At 48.8% G+C, this 15,284-nt stretch overlaps 1 long non-coding RNA gene and 1 pseudogene across 1 annotated transcript in view; both read left to right on the top strand.

Moving 5' to 3' along the window:
• LOC137214680 (uncharacterized) overlaps positions 1-15,284 on the top strand; it is a 778,223-nt gene that overhangs the window by 414,402 nt on the left and 348,537 nt on the right. Inside the window, exon 4 of the long non-coding RNA XR_010938994.1 lies at positions 89-169. This is a non-coding gene — a long non-coding RNA (uncharacterized lncRNA). The remainder of the gene's footprint in view (positions 1-88; positions 170-15,284) is intronic.
• LOC137215018 (large ribosomal subunit protein eL33 pseudogene) lies at positions 4,456-4,757 on the top strand (annotated as a pseudogene).

The following is a 15,284-nucleotide window of genomic DNA, read 5'->3' as shown; positions in this document are numbered from 1 at the left end:
GTAAAAATGGTCAGTGGCATGTCAGACACAGCATAAATGCTTTGGGGGGATTTTCTCATGAAATCTCATAACAATCCCTATTTTACAGAGGAGACGCTGAGGCACAGAGGGAAGAAGCGGCTTGATCCAGGAGCCACAACAGGTCATTGCCGGAGGCTGGGCTGTGAAGGTAGGTGATGTTTTCCGCTCTCAGCCGCTGTGCATAACACCCTGATGGCAGATGGCTGAGTCAGCTCTGTGCACGTGCGTGATGCTGGCCCCCAGGATTATGGCTGGTTGGGGTGGGGGGAAGATGATAAAACAGGGACTGAGTCTTCTGTGAAACGTTGACCTGGTCCCAGATGACAGCTGAAGCGTCACTCTGCCCCACCAGCTCCACCACCACCCATACTGGCCAAGTCAGCTCTGGGCTTCAAAGGGCTGATAAGCGTCCCGTTGGGTGCATTACTCAGCCTTGCGGGGGGCACTCAGCTTCCTGGTGCCGAGGCTCTGTGTCTGTAACTAACTGGAGGCCAGCCCCGGCACAGGGTTCAAGTCACAGCCATCAGTGGTTCAAACTGGAGCAGGGGAGGGAGCAGCCCTGACGTGCACTGCTGCTATCACAGAGGGGAGTATCTCCCACAGGAGAAGCACAGCTGAGCAGGGCGTGCGTCGATCTGGGGGAGTGGGGGGCTTCTCTGCTCTTTACCACACTCCCCCATCAGGCCAAGATGTACAGTCTCCCTGGGGCCACATTTTCCAAGAGGTGTCGGTGGGTGCCCCAGGTGCATTTCACATCACGTGGTCACTTTCTTTGGGATAGTCCTCCTGGCGCGGTCTGGATCCAGGCGAATGACGTGGAGAACCCTCTGGTCGTTCATCAGCTTTGTCCGATTATCTCAGTTGGTTCTTTTTTTCCGTCGTTCTGGTTGAAAGCCTTTTTCCTCTCTGTCTGACCCATCATTTAAGAGCACAGCATGGGGCGGTAGAAAGATCTGTATTCACTTGTTTATTTGGCATAGTCTTTGGATCAAAAGAAACATGGAACATGGGTTTTGGAAAAAGGTGGGCCTGGGTTTAATCCTAGTTGTGCTTTCCTTGTGGACAGGGGCCGCATCGTGACGTACTTTGGATGTCACAAATGAGCTGTTTTTAACCTGTGAATGATGGGGCGCTCTGTGGCCACGGGGGAGTCGCTTACACTCGTGGACCCTCAGTTTCCTTTTCTTTGCCCTGGGCTTTTGTAACAACTTGGCACACTGTTCACAAGAAAGCACGGAGAAAATATCGATAAAAGCTCGGCACTGTGCCTGGCTATGCATCCAAACCTGTTGATTTCTTGTCTCCTAGATCCCATACGTTTTTTAACTGACGGGGAAATGCCATTTCCCCAGAAGAACTGGTGTGCTGGTTGCACTGCAGTGGCCTGCAGGGTTGCATTTTTTGTGCCTGCATGGTGGGCGCCACGTGGACGCTGATGGCAAAGGTCATTGCAGCCATGGGTGCCCGTCAGTCCAATTAACGCAGCTGAAAGATGGCATTTTGGATGGAGCAGAAAGAGAGCTGTTAAGAGCTCATTTCAGAGCTCACCGCTTTAGCTCCTAGCAGCAAAGCTCTGCCCCCCTCCTACCCCTAGTTCTGCTGGTCTGGAACAGGCCTGGTCAGGGGATGTGGTGGGATCTGCTTGTCCGGCGTTTGCACAATAATCCTTGATGCGGGGATTGAACTAGGTGTGAAATAGTCCGTGACGCCTTACAGCTCAGGAGACTGCAATTGCGTTCTTCACACCAGATGCATTTTCCAGATGATCCAAGCCTTTTCTCTGCCGGCAGCTCCCACTTCAGCATTTCTAGACCCGGAACAAGGTCACGGGCTCCAAGGGGGCCCGTGCCCACTTTGGCTCTGCGGGAAGTCAGTATTCTGTCTTGGCCTTGCCGGCCGTTGGAGCTTGGATGTTGTATCATCGGGCTGCACGTCTTGTTTCTTCTCGCACATGGCGTGACATTTGTTCAAACAGAAGAAGCACTGTGGTTCTGGGTAAAGAGCAAAGGTTTTGAGTGATGCTGCCTGGGGTTGATGCCTGGCTTTCAAGCTCTCTAAGTCTCTGTTAGGCCAACTCCACACAGTGCTTGTGAAGTCCAACCACACAGATGAGTGTGAAGACGCCAGGAACGGTGCAAAGAACTCTGTAGATATTACTGTTTTATTTATGATTATCCTTCAATTTATAGGCCCATACCTGCATTTTGATGTCAGGCTACGAGAATGTCACAGCTTATTTGTTAAAATATCATTGGTCTCTCAGGCACCTAATAGAGGAGGAAAAAAGGCTGAATATTTACACGCGCGTTATTTACCTTTAATGCAGGACTTAGTTGGTCTGGTTAGGTGAGCTGCGGATGAGAGGGAAGTTTTGAGAATCTATTTACAGGCTGTTTTTTCTTTTCTTTTTAGTTTTGTTTAAAAAGTCAGTGCATCATCCTCAAAGACTTTAATGGAAATTAAGTGGATGAAGTTCCCAATCTTGTCAATGTTAACTAAAAACACAACGCCCGAACTGTCAGATTTGAGGCACTGGGAATGGTAGGAAGAGTCAGTGATGGGGCTTCAGAGCGGAAGCTGGTAATTACCAAGGTTCCCCTTCTCCCTTGTCTCTGCCGCCCACAGCAGCACCTTCAGCCTGGACCCTCTATCCTCACTGCATCCTCCTCTCCTCGAGAATCTGTCGTGGCTCCCTATCGCCCCATCGGTCCCCCAGGGTCTGGATCGTGCCCTCACTCGTCGACACTTGTCCCCCGGTTTTCTCCCGCTCACGATCTGTGTTCCGGTGTTTCTGTACTGCATCCTCTTCAAGATTTACCGTCAACTTGCGTTTTCATTTTTGTAAGACTAGCACCTCTGAGGCGCACCTCTGGCAGAGCACCGCCAGCACCGAGCCGTTCCATGCCGTTTCTCCTACAAGAATGACCTACCTTCCAAATATTACTCAGTGCCAGCCCCACTTTCTGCAGAGATTGGTCCTAAATAGTCCAGACAGGAGCATCACACCCCTTTAGGTAATTCATTGTACCAACTCTTAGCCCGTCGGAAAATTCTCAAAGTGAGTTGCTTTAGAAGACAGTGAGATTCTAGTAACTGTGTCCCAACAGATCCCCGTTAGGAGCAACTGCCCCTCTTAGTAACCTTCGTTTGGCCGCTACCTGCATACCTCTTCTATCCTATAGACTGAACAAGCCGGAGCATATTTGATCCTGTGTAATCACATACGTCCTGTCATAATGTCTGCACAGAACGTCCCTTCAGTGAAACTCACCAAATGCTTTACTCTTATGGCTCCTCATGGGTCTTCAGAGGCCCAGGTCCTTGAATTGGGAACCTCCCCAAATGTTGGTAATGCAAGCTGTCCCTCTCTGGCACGTGTGAAGTAGGACTGGGGCACGAGGCCAGTGATGAGAAGAGGTCTGTTTAGGATGGTGTATAAGTTTTTGATTGCTGAAACAACTTACTACAAGCTTAGGGACTGAACACAGCACAAATGTACTATCTTACCATCCTGTCAGAAGTCTTGACATCGTCTCCTTGGGCTAAAATCGCAGTGTCAGCAGGGCCGCATCCTCTACAGAGGCTCTAGGGGAGAATCCACTTCCTTGCCTTTTCCGGCTGCTAGAGGTTGCCTGTATTACTCGGCTCACTGTACCCCTTTTCTGTCTTCAAAGCCAGCAGCGTTGCATCTCTCTGACCGTTCTTCCACCATCTCTCTGCCTGACGCTCCCTTCTGCGCCACTCTTACTTTTAAGAGCCTTTGGGATTGCGTTGGGCCCTTCTGGATAATCCAAGATAATATCTCTATTTTAAGGTCAGTTTACTAGCAATCTCAGTTCCAACTGCAGCCTTAATTTCCCTGTGCTGTGTAACCTATTTACCTATTCCAGGGCTTAGGACATTTTTGGAAGAGTCAGTATTTTGCCTACCACAAATAGAGACTAGGAAGTATGGTGCCCAGATCCACTTTGCCTTTACCCAGAGTGAAAGCATTCAAATATGTAAAAGACGTCCACACTGAGGTCAAAGCTGGTGAGAAAATACGGGCCACGGCCAGGATAGAATCCCTGGCACCAACCATGAACCACCCACGCAAACAACACACGTTTACTGATGCCTGGTACATACTAGAGATTCTGAGGCAACTGTCTATCATCATGGAGTGTGAGAGAAAAGGACATGAGGAGACAAGACACTGCGATGAAGGCTTCAGAGAGGAGTGGGCACATCAGCTGACTCTTGAAGGAGACATAGGTTGGATGAAGATGTTCTCTGGGCAAAGTGGGGAGAGCGTTTCTGGCAGAGGTCAGAGCATGGACAGAGCCTAGAGGCGTAGACCAGCACAGCATCTTCCAGAACCAGCCAGTAGCTCTCTTTTTGCCTTGTTGGACCCTGTGGAGGCCTGCTGGGATCGTGACTTCGAAAACACCAATTATGTCTGGAAGGCTGTGGTCCAAGCATTTTTGCTGGCAGTAAGCAAGGTCTTGCAAATCGGAGGGAGCACACAGCTCTTCTTAAAACTGAAAGTGTTTATGCCTGACGCGAACGCAAATTTTATCTAGGGAAAACAAAATGGTGACGTCTGGAGACAAACCAAACAAAACCAGAGTCATCCAGGGAAAGATAACCCACTTCCATGGAACAGTAGCCTGGTTTGGGCCAAATTCTGAAGCAAGCTTCCTGCTAAGGCTGTTGGCCACAGAATCCATGTGGGGTTGCATCCCTTAGAGATTTAACTTGTTTAAAAGTAAGCAAATAAAATTCAGCGGAAGAAAAAGAATCAGTTTTTTGATGTGATTTGACCAGAGACGTTTGGAGAACAGTTGATAGTGGAGAATGATAAGAGGTAAGCAGGTGTTAAAGGCCGAACTGTGCTTCCTCCAGATTTGTGTGTCGAAGTCCTAACTGTTGGGACCTCAGAATGTTACTGTATTTGGAGATACAGTCTTCAAAGAGGTAGCGCAGATAAGATGAGGTCATTAAGGCAGGCCCTAATTCAATGTGACGGTTGTCCTTATAAAGGAAATTAGGACACAGACACGTGGAAGACCATGTGAAGACACAGGGGAAAGTTGATCACCTATAAACCAAGAAGAGAGGTCAACCCTTCTCACAGCTTGATCTCAGACTTCTAGCCGTACAGAGCTAGAAAAAAATACATTTCCATTGTCTCAGATACCCAGTCTGTGGTGCTTAGTTATGGCAGCCCGAGAACTAATATAGCAGGTCATAAAAATCATAAGAGTCATTGGATGCCAAGAGCTAGTTGCTGTGATGTATCACGCAGATCTTCTTTCAGGTCTGATGGCCTTCTTCCTCCAAGTGCTGGGAATACAACTGGCAGACAGCCCCCAGCTACCAGCTTCTTTCAGGAATTTGCCTTGGATCAAGCTACCTTGTTCCAGGTCATGCCCCCTTTCTCCGGGTGGTCTGTATCCAAGACTTGTTGCCATGTGCGTATTAAGGCTTGGTCCCTTTGCCCAACTTGGTTCAACTCTTGAAAGGTCATCTGGCTTTGGAGCTTCCCTTGGAGTTGACTGAGGCCTTTGTTAGGACTGCATCATACCTTCTCAGCTTCTCTTCAATTCTTCTTCCTTCCCCCACTTCCCTTCCACATGGATTGATCCCAAGGGCACTCCCTAATACACTTCTATTTATTTATTTATTTCTGGCTGCATTGGGTCTTCATTGCTGCACACAGGCTTTCTCTAGTTGTGGCGAGCGGGGGCTACTCTTTGTTGCGGTGTGCGGGCTCCTCGTTGTTGTGGCTTCTCTTGTTGTAGAGCATGGGCTCTAGGTGCGTGGGCTTCAGTAGTTGTTGCATTTGGGCTCAGTAGTTGTGGCTCTCGGGCTGTAGAGCGCAGGCTCAGTAGCTGTGGTGCACGGGCTTAGTTGCTCCCCAGCATGTGGGATCTTCCTGGACCAGGGCTTGAACCTGTGTCCGCTGCATTGGCAGGCAGATTCTTATCCACTGAGCCACCAGGGAAGTCCCCTAATACACTTCTATATGTTAACTGTTGTCTCAGGGTCTACGTCTGGAAGAATGCAACCTGTGACATCATAATAAAGAAACTGGACTTTGTCCTGACAGCATTGGGGAACTACTGAAGCATTATATGCTGGCGTGGTATGATTTGTAGTGTGGCTGGTTTGACGGCTAAATTGAAGAGGATCAGACAGAAGCAAGTAGACCAGTCAGACAGGGTGGAGGGTAGGCAAAATGGAAGGTGATAGAGGCCTGGCTGTAAACGGTTATTCTTCACCTAAGGCTTCTCCTGCAGCCTCTACCTGCTGGGAAGCTCAAAACCATTCCAGTACATGAAGTGCATTGGCCTGGTTTGACTGGCGTTTACATCTCACTCAGAACATTGAAGGCAGCTCAGGTCTGGTCTGCTTTCCAAGATGTGAGAGCCAAACAAGACTATAGGTGAATACCTCGTGGGTGAACAATAAGAGCTTAACGCTCCAGGTGTATCCTCAGGGATTTAGATAGGAATCAGAGGATAAACCACGAACTTCCTCCTTACCCCCTGCGAGTGCAAGTGTCGCAGGAGCTTAATCTGACGGGATGCAAGCTCTCACACGCCAGCCTCGACCACCTATGTCTCTTCCCTCACATCACACCATACTGAACCCTGAACGCTTGATAATGCAGCTCCTCTGTCTGGACTACATCCCCTCTTTCTCCGTGCCCTTCATTTACCTTATTCATCACGTAAGTCTCTTTTCTGCATTTATTGCTTCCAAAAAACCTATACCGATGGCTCCCTCAGGCTGGGTTAGGTATATTTTTGCTGTATTTTTATAGTCTTTTTTGGGTTTTTTTGACCATTAGACTGTAAACTTCAGGACAGTAGAAACTATGTCTTCTTAGGGACTTGGAGCAAAAGAAGCACTGCATTCTTCTTCCCATTCAAAGTTTGACCATTAATGAATATATACACAGAGAACTGATTATTGAATGGGGATCCCTTTACCTACTTTGGTAATGCTGCAAAGCACTCAGTAACCATCAAACCTAGAGATTCCAGCGAACTGTGTAGGAGCTTGTGGCTTACACTTGGGACCAAGTGGTATCTCCTACTTGTTACATTATATTATGTGTTTAAACTTTAGGATCTGCAGACGTGAGCAAACTATGAGAAAAGTAGCATGACCTGTAGACTCCAGATTCCTAACCTTGTGAAATAGGACTGCAGGCCTGCCTGCCTCAAGCATAGAAATCAGTAGGGGAGTAGAGAAGGGGGAGAGAGGGAGAGTGGTGGGTTCGTCTTCTGAGAGGGGTCCTGCCCTGCTGGTTTCAGAATAGCGAGGCAGGAAGGAGGAGGAGAATGTGTGTGTCAGAGCCCGGATGGCAGAGGGCAATTGAATCTAAATTGACCAGTTGGGTTAGACATTCCTCCTTCCACAGGAATCGGGGAGTAAGAAGGCAGAGAGAGGACCAGAGTTCCCTCTAAGGCATTTCCGTGCATGGGAAAAGTGGATGGAAATGTGGCCTTTACGAGATAAAGTGGAAACACGGGGGAAAGAGCACACAGGAGTTGCCATCCAGGCCTCTTGAGTTTCACGTCCCCGGAACCCAGTATGAGACTGGCCCGAAGTGGGTGTCAGCCTGCGCTTACTGATGGGACGGATGAGTGGGTCACTAAGTGGTTAAGGAGTGACAGTTGCTGATAGTTTTGTGGTTCTGCACCTTTCCCTGTTTCTTTCAGTTACTAATTAATGTCCTTGGGCCTGGGTAGTATTATAAATGTAATTCATCCTCAACTTTGCAGGCCTGTCACTGAAAGCCCCCTCAAAATCTCTTGTAATCTCACCTTTAGCCACATCCATCATGAGGGTGTGCTGTTATCTGAAATGGGCTCCTGCTAGGTGGGCAACGGGATGTGGCCAGAAGGGGTGACTGGGAGCCTGGCTGTGCTGCCGTCCCAGGGCTCCTTGTCAGTGTGATGATGGAGTGAGCTCTATGTGGGACCAAGCAGGCCTTGGTATCTGACAAGGGTCACCACTGTAGACAAGTTAAAGGTAGGGAGCGGATGGAAGTCGGCGGCAGAGAGGTGCAGTGGCGTGGCTGTCTGTGCTTCATCCACTTACGGCAGAACGGAAACAGGATGGATGCCCTGAGTGACTGGGAAGAGACTGACCAGCGACTGTGGCCCCTTAGAAGCAGATAAGGATTCAGGAGAGAACTAGACAGGCTGGACAGGAAAATGGAGGCCAGCGCCCCATGGTGGGGTTAGGAGGGGACTGTTGGGAGGAAGGCAGGGTCCCTTCTGGGGTCCACAGTATGCAGCCAGCTCCTATGTTGGTTGCTCTGAGTGAGTGACTTGAGTTTGAAGGGTGTGCTGGTTCCCTGCGTTTGGAGGAGATAGACTAAACTCTTTACTCTTCTGGGGTACATGCCGTGATGAGCTTCTGAGGTCCCCCCTTCAATGAGGACTTACTGTCCCAGCTGCCAGAGGACTGTTGGCAGACAGCCTTGCTATCTGTCAGCCTCCTTTTGCAGAAACACACACCTGAGATCTTGCCCCTTCTTGGGGTGCCCAATCTAATATTGAATAGTCGCCATGGGAGTATAAGTATATATATATATTTGAGCTCAGCTTGGAGCAGTGCCGAAGGGTCAGTCCTAACTCCACAGCTTCCCGTGGGGTCAGCAAAATCTGTCACTGGGTTTGCTGAATGTCTCCCCTCTGCTCCCTACTTCTGTTCCCTTCCCTTCCCCACGTTTTGGTCTGAAGTTCATCTTAATAAACATCCAGCTTGCTCAATAGCTCAGCATTTGCTTCCTGGGCAGCCTGACCCGTGACTGTCCCCTTGTATAGTGTGTTCTCATCTGGTTTGGGAAGAGCCTGGAGTGGGTGAGGTTGAGTGTGAAGGGGCGGGTCTGGGAGTGATGGGAGAAGGGGGTCAGGCTTGCACAAGATTGGATCTAGAGTAAAAGTCCCCCAACAGAATTCGTTCAAGACCTGGTTGATGGTACCAGTGACATCTTATTGCAGTGATGCTCAAAAGGAATGCTGAACTGTGGAATAGGGTGATGGTGGTGACCCAGAAGGAGATGGCTCATGGTATGTGGACAGAATGACTCACTGGAGCCTGGGCCCACTCTTGGGAAACAGTCTCTCTCGTGCAGTTGGGTGGTCCATCAGTCAATAGATATTTCTAGAGCTCTTCTTTGATGAAGTTTGGAAAGTTGCACAAGTTCTTAACATTGCAAATATAATACAGTTGTCATGGTTATAGCCGTGAGGGTGGCCTAGAATGTGCAAGTATGGGTTTGAGTCCAATCTCTTCTGGAGAGGAAGGAGGCGAACTGGAGAGAATATTATGAATTCTGAGTGTCAAACCCCTAATCCTCAGATTTGTCATAGAAACTGAAAAAATGTCTCCTTTTGTCATGCCTCCATCCCGCACAGCCTCTGGGAAGTTACACTCCTCGTATATTAATTTCTTATGAATAAGCAATTCTTTGAGTACCTCCTATATGCCAGATTCCGTGCTGAAAACCATGGGCCACCCTTGAATAGCTCTCAGATTCCTGTGAGAGGCAGACACAGAAATAATAGAAATAATGGTGGCACTGGGGTTCTGTTAAGTGGTTTATGATTAGAGAACTGAAGAACAGTTATGCACGGCTCACAGCCATAGCCACCCACAAAGGTCCAAGTAAGGTGTATGCATGGCATAAACACAAGGAAAGGGAGCAAAAGGCCACAGGGTGACAAAATTCTGTTAACTGGGCAGAGAAGACCCAGAAAGCCAGACTGAGTCCTGTTGGGCTTCCCCTTGTCCTAATACACTAAGGATTCACATGAAAGCAAGTCCTGGAGTCTGCTTTGTCTCAGATCTCTCCACGCTCCACACATAAGGTTCACACAGGGAATTGTAAGCATTTAGTGCTGCTGGAAATTGAAGACAGCAAAGCATTAAGAGATGAGACTAACCACCTGGGCAGGTTCCAGGTCATCAAGGACCAACCACCGTGTTATCATAAGAGTTTGTCATTTGCCCTGAGAACAAGTGGCTTGAAATTGTATATTCATGAGAATCACCTGGAGAGGTATAAAAGCAGTGGCTCCGTGGTCTAGTGCCTAGACAGTGGCTCTCAGATGGGTAGGGGCAGTGAGAAATGGTTGGCAGGGCCATTTCTGGGAGAGTCAGGGCTCTGGGTCCCCCAGCTCTTAGGTGTGGACTCAGGGGAATGATGGGGTTTGAATGTCACATCCTGGGCGGCCAAGTCCACTGGGATCAGGTAGACTAAGGTTGTCAGTGATGGAGATGCCACATAGGAATAAAAGCTTTACACGAGAGCCCAGCATCCTTTCCATGTCCTCACATTGCCTTGGCCCTAAGGGTATTAGGAGAAACTGGGAAAACTTTCAGATGTTCCAACCAACCCAGGAAGGAGAAATCATTTCCTCGCAAGATCACTGGTCCCATTCTGGGGTCATTTGGCTGTTAGAAACTCCTCCCCCACCCCATGCCGTCCACCCATTGGTTCCTATTCCATCCCTAAGTGTTGATGGGATAAGCCAGAACTGATGCTTGAGGCCTGTTTTAGCTGAAATTAATAATCAATGAAATCTTCAGTCAATAGGCACAGGGCAAAATAAATAGTCACCTGACGGTGACCAGCCCTGACTTAATGAGTGTGATTCATCACTTCAAGCAAAGTGCCGTTGGCCCCAGTTATTGGAATCAGGTCTCTAGCAGGAGGCTGGGGCTGCCTGGGGAGGAAGAGAGTGGGAATATACATGGGACCTCGATGCGTTAGTTCTGCTGATGGCCCTGCGTACAGAACACGGACCCCCTCAACAGCAAAGCGACCACTGAGCCACATTTGTAGGTCACATTCGGATGGGAAATGATTCATGAAAATACGTTTGATGTCCAAAAACAAAAGTACTGATTATCCAGTGAAGAAAGTATTAGGAAACTCATTAGGAAATATGTTTTTGTCCTTGCACTGGCCTAAGCATCACAGTTACCATCCACACCCACACAAAATGCAGATACGGTTGTGCAATGAATTTTGAAAATTGAGTCCCTCAAGCTTTCTGGTTCCCATGCCAACTGTGTCCATTTGATGTCACTTGGATCACGATTGCAGGAAAAGTACTTCCTGTTCTAGCACTTCCATAGCTTCCTAAAGGATGGGACTGACACTCTGTACATTTTTGGTGTGAAAAAGAAGGTTCTATTGTTGAAGCCCCTTTTGTGAGACACTTCATTACTCACAGCTGAAAGCATCTGTGTTCTTCCTCCAGGCAACTCCTGCCTTTTGTGGGATCTTCCTCCCAGCAGATCTTCCCTCTTTAGCTTGTTCAAGGTCTCAGCCTGAGAGCTCATGTAAGCTCTTTCTCATCCCACCTCCTCCAGAGCCTTCCCCCCATCTTCTTTTTACCCCAGACTTACTGAGCTGAGTTGCACACTTGCTTCCTTGGCCTTCTGATACTGTGTCCCCTCTTCCCTTTCTAAGATGACTGCCCTCCCTCTATTGGAACCTCTCTTGAAAGGCTTTGGAAAGGTCCAAGTTGCCAAACCCAATGGCTCCATTTCAGCACCCCTGAGCTGGTGCTCTTCACTTTCTCTCTTTTCCCCAGAGCTTTACCTTCGGTGGCATTCAGGAATCCCTTGGGCTGTGCCCCACATCTAAGCTCTCTCTCCTCTCGCCCTCCTTCACTCGCCTAAAAGCCAGTTTCCTCTCAACATATTGGGATCTCTTCTTCTCCTTCTCTGTAGTATATCCTTTGTTGATGTCTTATCTGGGTTTCGAGAAAGACCTCCATGTTGGAGTTTCCCCTTGCCACCCCCATCTCCATGCCAGGTCCTTACCTGTAGACCTGGGAGGTCTCAAAGCCCACTGGACACCTCAACCTTCGTGTCTGGTTGTACCTCAAATATGGCATGTCTGAAACCAAGCTCCCTGTGTTCTCTCATGAACCTGTTTCTGTGAGGGCCTGCTGACGGTGCTCTGGCCTGGTCTGGGGGCCCAGGCTATGGCATGTGTCTCAGTTTTACTCCCAGATTCCTTTACTGAGCCAGAGCCCTGCTGCTGGTCCCTACCATGTCAGAACAAGGCAGAAGTTGGGCTGCCTGCACACCAGGCCCTTTGGGTGCAGAAGTAATGCTTTCTCAGGGTCTGACTGAGCCTGTGGTGACTCCCAGGACCTTGAGTGGAGCTGAAGCGTTGAGCCACAGTTTTGTGTCTCCTGCCATGGGGCGAGGAGAGATGGAGAATTGGGGAAACAAGGAGGCCCTGAATCTTGATGTATTCGCTCTGTGTGTCACCTCTGTCCTCCTCTCACTAAGATGCAGAGTCTCTGCAGGCAAGAATGTTTCCTCTGCTTCACTGCTTCATCCTCAGCGCCCAGGAGAGGGCTTGGCGGGACCTCAGTAAGCCTTCGTTGAAGGAGTATATTGAATTAGTTAAGCCCATTCTCAGCAGGTTCAAATATAGAAATAGAAATCGATCCCAGCAACTTGAGGTTCTTGGGTGGTTCACTTCTGTTTAGTTGAGGTTTTCTATTTCAGCCCTCTGGTCCTGCAGCATCACTGAGGTCAGAACCAAGGGGAGGCTCATGGCTTCTTCAGCGAAGGAGTTTCTGAATAGCCTCTGGCCAAATAGTATTAGAAAACCCTCAAAATATGCATATCAAGTGTGAACACAGTGCAGCCGTAATCAGGGACTTTGTTTATAAATCTGAGCTTAATTTCTTTTGTATGAAGAGAAGGTGAGAAAACCTTACAGCCAGTAGAGCGACCACATCAGGGACCTGAACAGATATGTGCGTTGATTGGCACCTTGAAATCCCTCCTAACTTGTCTTCCCTTGTCAAAATTGCATTTGCATCTGTATTGGAGAAGATCTTTTTTTGTGGCAAAAGTGTAAGTCCAGGGACACATGAGATAACTAGATGTTGCCTGCTGTTGGCGGTGGGGAGCACTGCTGAGAACCCAGGCTGGCAGCTGGAAAGGCATTAACCGTCCTTTAGGGAAGTCCGTGCATGATGAAGTGCCGTCGCAGATGGCAACAAGCCCCCTTGGGTTTGGGGTTCTTAGGGAGCTTTCAGGGCGTGCCATCCTGTTCTCCCCAGTCAGGCCCCAGGCTTACCAGGGACCCCGCTTGGTTTGGTGCTTTATAATATTTCCTGAAGGTCTTCCTTTGCTTTGTGACAATACGGGGACTGACTGAGGCTGCCTGGATCCCCACCAAGACATGTTCTTGGGAGGGGTTTCTGTGTCACTCTCAGCCCACAGTGATAGGTGACCTGCAGAGGAGTTCCAATCTTCATGGGGCAATTGTACACCTTTTAGGCCAGTGGTTCTGGAAAATGTCTCTTTTCTGGACAGGTCAGGTCCTTTTCTTCACTGTTCCAGCCTCTTCTCATTTCCCCGATTCTCTTTTCCCCATGCCTCATGTTGGAGCCTCACTTTCTTGTCCTGGATAATCCCTAGACTTTGCAATTATACAAGAAAACAAAGCTCTCTCTTTACTGACGGTAACTGGGTCCACTAAACCATTGCAAGCTTATTAGTAGACACCCCAGACTGCAGTGGGTACCCATGTACATTTCCATTTGCCTCATCAGTGAATGAGAGGAACTGTCTCATCACGGCCTTGCCAGCTTGGAGTATTATCACTTTTTATTAGTCTTTGTCAAATTAAAAGACAACTATTACTGGTTCAGTTTTATTTCTTTAATTATTCAAGAGATTGAGCAGTTTTTCATGTGTGGATTGGTCGTTTGCATTTCTTCTTTTGGGTCTTACCTTTAACCTCTGTGAATTAATGTTTTTGGTTTTTCCCTGGATGAATTCATACATCAAAGCAGCCAGCCGTCAGACCCACATTAGTATATTTGTGCTGCATTGCAACTGCATGCCGTTCTCTTCTTGTTCACCGTGTGCAGAAATCAGTCTGCACTCAAAACTCAACAGGAGTGTGGAGACGGAACGTCTACTATTGTTTCATTCATGCATACATATATATGTGTATATATGCACACATATGTACATATTACATGTATATATTCAAATATGTGTGTACATATATTCAGTATGGTTCTATAGTCAACTTAAAGTGTGTGTCAGACTTTAATGGGGAAATATTAGGAGCTATAACTTTAGTGAAGAGTATTCTCAGGTTGAACGAATATGAGGGCCCGTGAATCAAAAACTGTTTTCACAAGTTGCTCTGTAAATCCCCTAAAATTAGTCTCTGGATTCAGTATTACAGAGAATGAGCAGGTCTTCCATGGTAGCCCCCGACGCGCTTCTGATTACATGTTGGAACACCCTTCTGGTCCCTTTGCCCTCAACCAGCCACTTCCCGTGTCAGATAGAAGGGTAGGAGTGTTCACGTGACTGGTGCGTTACGTGATGGGCTCAGGTGTTTCTTCCAAATCCATGATGCTCTCTTTATGCCGCTTCCTGCAGAGGTGGGTTTCCCCAGCTGAAAAATGAACACGTGACCAGCACTCTTTTCTTCCGCGGATATTAGCATCTATTTCTGGGGTCTGTGTGGGGGGCGTGTTCTGGGCAGGGTGGGGTGCTTCCAGCCCCAGGGCCCCCTGGAAGTGCGACCTGGGCTTGGCGTGAAGCCAGCGGAGCCCGCGGATTTACGAGGCGCAGATTGCGCCGGCCACACGGCCGTGTTTATCAGGCCCCAGAGCTGGGAGACTGGGTGGCGGGAACTGGAAATCTATTGTATGGTGAAGATGACTTACGCAATAAACCAGGTTTATGAAAGTGCTCACAAGGCTGGTGTTGAATGTTCGCGTACGCCATCGATCTCCTTGGTCTTACCCACCCTATCTCCTGTTCTCTTCTTCCCTACCCTCACTGTTTCCTCTCTCTCCCCATCTCTCCCCCACGCCTCCGCCTTTCCCTCACTTGTTCTATCTCCTAGTTCCTGATTTGCTCCAGGAAGCCCAGGTGGTGGCTGCCACAGCCCAGGCTCATGCGCCTCTGACCTTCACACCCACAGCCGGCCCCGGGGACACACGTGTCCATCAGAAGTTGCATCACTTTCCCCGTTGCTGACAGCCATTCCCTCCAGCTTGCTCACCTGACTCTCGCCCTCTACTCTCTCTGTCCTTACTCTCTGACGCTGCCCCCAGCTCACTGCATGAGCACACAGCCCCCCTACTCCACCCTAGGGTGCTGGCATCAGCCTTCCTGCCAGACACTTCTATCTCATGCTGTCCTTCAGTGCTCAGACCCCTGTCGGCCTCCTGTCTGGCTAGCAGACTCCTTCT

The sequence above is a fragment of the Pseudorca crassidens genome, chromosome 20 (genome assembly GCF_039906515.1).
Source record: "Pseudorca crassidens isolate mPseCra1 chromosome 20, mPseCra1.hap1, whole genome shotgun sequence".
NCBI classification, from domain to species: domain Eukaryota; kingdom Metazoa; phylum Chordata; class Mammalia; order Artiodactyla; family Delphinidae; genus Pseudorca; species Pseudorca crassidens.
Note: the sequence above shows the minus strand (reverse complement) of the source record. Positions and strands in the feature narration are given on the sequence as shown.